Source organism: Crocuta crocuta, unplaced genomic scaffold (genome assembly GCF_008692635.1).
Source record: "Crocuta crocuta isolate KB4526 unplaced genomic scaffold, BGI_CrCroc_1.0 scaffold709, whole genome shotgun sequence".
NCBI classification, from domain to species: domain Eukaryota; kingdom Metazoa; phylum Chordata; class Mammalia; order Carnivora; family Hyaenidae; genus Crocuta; species Crocuta crocuta.
Genome location: NW_027530619.1, coordinates 2842351 through 2849550, shown reverse-complemented (window position 1 = coordinate 2849550; position 7200 = coordinate 2842351).

Sequence of the window (7200 nt, the reverse complement as noted above, 5' to 3'; positions counted from 1 at the left end):
ATAGATACATATACTATATAGTATACTATATATATATAGTATATTTGTTTATATTAATAATCTTGGTTTTATGGTCCAGGAGCATTAACATCATGTGGAATTTCAGGGATAAGAAATCTCAGACCTTCTGAAAGAGAATATTCATTNTCCGGTAATGAATGTGCATAATAAAATTTAAGAAGCATAGGTATAGACTTTGTTAAAAAAAAGTCCTGAACGTGAAAAGTATATATTATTCCTCAAAAGCAAAGATAGATTGCTTTTTCACTATAGTGGTCTGGAGAGGAGTGGATGACATCAAAAATGTTAAAGGGCATTTTCAATACATGTGCAATCCTTGCAATGCATTTGTTCAAATGAACAGTTTCTAGGTTCTTTTGGAAAGAGAGGAGAGGGTGAGCAAGTTTTTATTTATCCCATTATTATTATGGTTGGTGTGGTGTGTGAGCCAAGCTTGAGAGCCCCACTTCAGAAGCATTTCGTATTTCTCCTTTACTGAAGACAGCAAAATGAAATGAGACCATGAAAGCAACTAGAGAAGACAAACTCTAAGTCACTTACACTCCACACAAAGACCAGACACAATGACCTTTGATATTTTGTGTAACTTTATAATGGTTTATTTGTCCCTCTAAAATAATTGCATTCTGTTAGTGTGATGCACTTGAATAACTCTCCACTAACTATATCAGGGATTAGCAAGCTATGGTCCATGAATGCTAATGGCCAGCTACCTTTTATTAAAACAATTTTATTGGGACAAACCAATGCTTATTTTATATGTATTTTCGTGGATGCTTTTGAAAATCAAAAACAAATTTGGGTAGATGAGAAGAAGACTATATAGTCTGCATAGTCTAAACTATGTACCCATCTGTTCCTTTAGAGAAGAAGTTTGCTGACTTATATGAAGAAGTTTATTTTGGTTTGTTTTAAGATTCCCTTTTCACTGTCCATCTATCTTTCCAGTGTGAAAATTAATAAAAAGGAAACTTCATAAAGTGAACTTGGGATATTAGAAGGGGAGGCTGGAAGAGGGAGCTGTTGTTTGACTTGCCTATGGTTTTGCCATAGCTTGCTTGCCCCAAATTGCAATTCTCTGTTATTCCTGAGTAAATTCATTTTTACTGATAAAATAACTGGCTGATTTAAGTTTAACACCACCATCTAGATGATGGCTTAAGGATACAGGGTCTTGGAGTTACATCGTTTGTATCCCTAAATCTATCCAATTTTGTGTATGGCTTTCAAAGGATTACAGGCAAAAATCAACTTAAATGCATGAAAGTTTAAATGTTTTAAAGTTACTTTAAAAAATTTTTATTATCTTATGAGTAGGCAGAAGTAAATTAGTGCCAGCTATAATTTTCTTTCAGTTACTGTAGGTAAAAGGAAACAAGTTCAAGTATTATTATTATGTAATTGGATGTGTGAATATATGCTATCTACATAATACAGTGTGCAGTATTCTAAATACATGAATTATATTTGTATATAGACATTATAAACATATGTATAGATACATATATGTGTATAACTATTTCAGAATACACCATTGTTTTGTCATATTTGGTAATGTGATTACCCTGTTTCCTATAATGCACTCATGTCATAATAGTTATTTCCCTGATTGGGGTAACTGATAATCCCAGTTAGAATAGGATTGAGAAAGACAATTTTCTGTACTCTAGGAATTCACAGGCAGAAACAACTGTATACTGTGTGAATCCATTTGTATTAAAAGCAATATAGAGAATAAAAGAAACAAATTGGTGATCATCTGGAGTGCGTCCTACACAGAGGAACAGATTTTAAAGAGAAGTGGGATATCTTCTGCAAATGATAGAAATACTCTGTATCTTATTTGAGATGGCATTTTCATGGGTGCAAAACTGTCAAACAATCCAGATAATAGTCCATGTTAAATAATGCGGTTTATTTTATGTAACTTTTTTCTTCATGATGTTAAAGAGTAAAAATGAATTTCACTATATGTTTCATGTACCTTTCAAAGTAATTTATATTACTCTACAGTTTGTGACACAGTATTCTATATATATAAATGATATCTGCTCCTCAGTTAGCTTTTGTGCCACATAATATGCTTTTTCTGATTTATTTCTCTTTAATCTATGTTGCTGTTTTAAATTCACATTTACAATTGGGATGTGATAAACTATACTTTTATTTCTATTTCAAACACATACATTATTAGTATTTAATGGTAGCATATATTTCTAGTGTATAGTCTTTGTTATTATTAATTATATCAGTTGTTATCTAAATTAAATATTATTGCCTTAATTCTGTGTTAGTATAGCGTCATGCAAGATTTAACATTTTCATTTCACCATTTGTGTTCTTTCCTATATCTTCATACTTCATGAGTATCTATTTTAAGAAGTATATAATTAGAGGGGTGCCCGGATGGATCAGTCAGTTAAACGTCAGACTTCAGTTCAGGTCATGATCTCGCAATTCGTGAGTGCAAGCCCCACGTTGCACTCTGTGCTAGCAGCTCAGAGCCTGGAGGCTGCTTCAGATTCTGTGTCTACCTCTCTCTCTGCCCCTCCCCTACTGGCTCTCTGACTATCTCTCTAAAACATAAATAAACATTTAAAAATTTTTTAAATAAAAAAGGAATATATACTTGGATTTGTTTTTATATACCAACTGAAAGTTTGTCTTTTGAGTATTAGGGTTTTAATTGAACATTCCTTCTGATTATTAAGGTAACTTATTTAATTATATTTTTTGTTCTTTGCATTTTCTTTGTTTCATAATCACTTATCTCTTTGTCCATTCTTATTTTGTTTGGAATATTTTAAAGATATCATTTTTATATTAGCTTGTTATGTATACAATATTTTGTGATTGTTTTAGAATTTCAGTGGAAATTTAACACATATTATTGCTTTATTCTATATTGTGTAAATTGGTAATTTTACTATTTCCTGAAAGAAATCACTGAACATTGTCACACTAATTACACATCTATTAAATTTTGTACTATTATTTTTGATATATAATTATACTTTTAATGTCAATAATGTAATTTTTCAAGTAAATATTCAAATAGAGTTTCCAATGTATTTACCATTGGTCTTCATTTTCCCCTTCATATCCAGACGTCACTAGGATCATTTTCTTTCTCACTGAAGAATTACCTGTATTATCCCCTGGGCTGTCCTTGCTTTTGTCTACTTGTCTCAATGTTTTGTGGGGTTTGTTTGTTGTTTTCTTTATTTCACTACTATTTAAACTTTATTTTAAAAAATTTTAAGTTTATTTATTTTGAGACAGAGAGCGTTCAAGAGAGGGAGGGGCAGAGAGAGGAGAGGGAGAATCTCAAGCAGGCTCTGTACTGTCAGTGTAGAGTTTGATATGGATCTCGAACTCACAAACCATGAGATAATGACCTGAGACAAAATCAAGAGTCAGATACTTAACTGATGGAAACATGTGGGAGCCCCCTCACCTTTATTTGTAAATTATATTTTACTTACTATAGTATTCTAGGATGGTTGTTATGGGAGGTATGACTTCATTACCATCCGGATTTCATTATACTCTACTGAAATGTGAATTGGCAGTCTCAATGGTGAAAGTAATCGAAAGCAATATATATATATTCTTTACTTGTGCTTGAGTTCATTTCTGTCCTTAGTTTTTCATATATTTTGTAGTTTGTGCTTAGTTATGTTTTTCTTTTTTTTCCAGTTTTGTAGTGGATCTTGAAACTATAACTTATCATGATTTCTCATTTTAGAATATTACCCACACTATTGCCTCCAAAGTGTTTTCTGCCTCCTTATTTCTACTCTCCTTCTGGGATTTAAGTCACATGTATGTTACGTGTTTCACCATGTTTTGCATGATTCCTTAAAATTTTCTTTATTTTGATTTTTTGCCTCTTTTCTGCTCATACCTATATTCTTTCTCATGAAATATATTATTTTATCAGTTAGCTGTCCAACCGTACTTTGTCTGTCACTAAGGCCATTTGTTCAGTTGTTAACTTACATATTTGTAATTTCAGTTATATAATTTCCATTTGTTTCCACTGTATAATTTTCAGCTCTCTGCTGAAGTTGTCTATTTTGTCATTTAATATCTTATCATATTAATCATAGTTATTTTAACTTTCTTGATTGACAAATCCAATATTTGGAGCTCTTATGTATTTGTTCTATTTTGGCTTTTTTCTTTAAAAATTAATTCTTACTTCTTATATTCTTTCCTTTTTAAAAACAGAATTCCCAACAGTGTGAATGGAAGATTCAAAGTAATATGAAGTCTTAAGTTAGACTAAGTTTTTAGTGCTTTTACTTCTAGAAGCTAGCTAGAATAAATGTAGATATCTTTAATAGGCTCAGGTATTAAGACAATTTGACACTGGGTTTCAGTTATTGTATGAGGGTCTATTTTTCGGTCTCTATACTTACAAGGTACCATTCTTAGTGTCCAAAAGCCTGAATTATTTACCAGAGCTCTCCAAATTAATGATATGGCTGAAAGCTCTAATCATTTTTTCAGTTTATACCTTTTCTTCTGAATAGGCAAATGTCCTGAGGGAAAAGCAGTCCCCCAAACCAGAGTATATTCTTTTAACTTTCTGCTTCCAAATAAATACTGACCCCATAATTCTTTACTGCCCTCTGTTTTTCTGAAACCTTAAAAAGGAAGATATCTATATTTTGTTTACCTTTTTGAGTTGTTTTCTGTGGGAGTCTTGGTCTAAAATCTTGGTCTATCTATTGCCGCATTAATTCTTACTTCTTATATTCTTTCCTTTTTAGAAACAGAATTCCCAACACTGTGAATGAAAGATTCAAAGTAATATGAAGTTCTAGATTATACTAATTTTCCCAACTGCTCCTTCAAATTTAATCATATTTGTAAACTGCCATCCAGATGAATAAATGTATTGACTCTTGGCTAAATGATGTGGGTTGTAATTTTTCATCTTATTATGTCTGTATTTTCATCTTGTAAATGTTATTAATTAAAGAGCATTAAATGTTCACATTAGGGCAGCCTGGGTGGCTCAGTTGGTTAAGCATCCAACTCCTGATTTTGGTGCAGGTCATGATCTCACAGTCTTGAGATAAACCCTGCATCCAGCTGTGTCTCAGAACACAATGCCTGCTTGGAATTCTCTCTCTGCCCATCCCCTGTTCTCTCTCTCTCTCTCTTTCCTAAATACATAAACATTTAAAAAGAATAAATGCTTATCATATTTAAAATGCAGTATTATTCAGCCATAAAAAAAAGAATGAAATCTTGCCATTTGTGACAACATGGATGTGCTGAGAGTGTATTATGATAATTTAAAAAAGTCACAGAAAGACAAATACTATATGATTTTGATTACATGTGGAATCCACAAAATAAAACAAATGAACAAACAAAACAGAAAGAGATTTATAATTACAGAGAACAAACTGCTAGGGAGAGGAGTGAACAGGTAAAATAGGTGAAGAAGATTAACAGGTATATATTTCAAGTTATACAAAAATGTCATCAGATGTAAAGTATAGCATAGGGAATGTTAATAATATTGTAATAACTTTCTGTGGTGGTAACCACTAATTGTGGTGAGCATTTCATAACATATGTAAATGTTGCATCACTACATTGTATACCTGAAACTAATATAATATTGTTTGTCAACTACACTTCAATTTAAAAAAAAATAAAAATTAAGAGCATTTAAGTAAAAATGATTTCTCTCACAATTTCATGTTAATTAAAACTCTTAAGGGGTGCCTGGGTGGCTCAGTTGGTCAAGCATCTGACTTTGGCTCAGGTCATGATCTCACAGTTTGTGGGTTCGAGCCCCACATTGGGTCTGCGCTTACAGCTAGCTCAGTGCCTGGAGCCTGTTTCAGATTCTGTATCTCCCTCTCTCTCTAACCCTCTCCTGCTCAAGCTCTCGCGCTCTCTCGCTCTCTCTCTCTCTCCCTCTCATCTCTCAGAAATAAATAAAACATCTGGGATGCCTGGGTGGCTCAGTGTTAAGTGTCTGACTTCGGCTCAGGTCATGATCTCACAGTTCGTGAGTTTGTGTCGGGCTCTGTACTGACTGCCAGCTCAGAGCCTGGAGCCTGTTTCAAATTCTGTGTCTCCCTCTCTCTCTGACCCTCCCCTGCTCATGCTGTTTCTCTCTCTCTCAGAAACAAATAAAGCATTTTAAATTTTTTTAAAAAAGAAATAAAACATTAAAGAATTTAAAAAAAATAAAATTCTTAAATGAGAATGATATTTCCAATTCAATAGAGCTTTTAAAGGTAGGATTTGTCAGTTGTATTATTCCATTTCCTATTTATCTCATGGGATTATTGTAATGATCAATTGTGGTATAGTATAATGACTATATAACTTGAAACATAAACTCAAAATATGACCACTATAAATTTAATTGTATAATATTAGTATCACACCATAATGCCTTTAAATGTAATGGGTAGCATTATCAAAGGCAGAAGTTTGCAAACTCCACTAATTGCTTTGTCAAAACCTACAGTTATAATAGAATGGTTGTAAATGAAACTTTATTTCACTTGTGAATCATGATTATCTAAGACAATCTTGGTAGATCCCTTTCTTTTAAATAGGAGAAAACCCAATAAAAATGAGAAGGAAACACTATTTATTAATTATTATACAGTTCTTCATACATACTCTGATTGGGTCTCTAACTCTGAAATTGCTTTGGCCACCACAGATAATTTGTAAGATGTAACATTTATCAGATATCTATTCATTGCTAGTGAATTTGTTATCAAATAAAAAATGTTGAACAATGATATATCTATAGCCTATTTAATGTGATAATAAAAATTCCCTCTGTTTTTTTTTTTGAGCCAAGATAAAACATAACCACTAGAACTCATTTATATTCATTTCATAAATCAATGACAATTCACTTCAGTGAATACTTCTGGAAGTCAGCCAATAAGTAACAGCAACAATCCATTAAATATACTTCTACAGATAAAGGTCAACCGTTTCTAAACACTCCATTTCTGAAAGTCTGCCAATTCCTGAACTTCATTCATACTTCTCCAAACCCTACATAAGATCAACACCTTTTGCTGTGCTCAAAGAAGCTGTGGCTTACAAGCAAACTTCGTAAACAAGCCATGCATTTGACTTTTGTTTCAGAGGCTACAGCATTGACTACTAAAGGTTTCAATG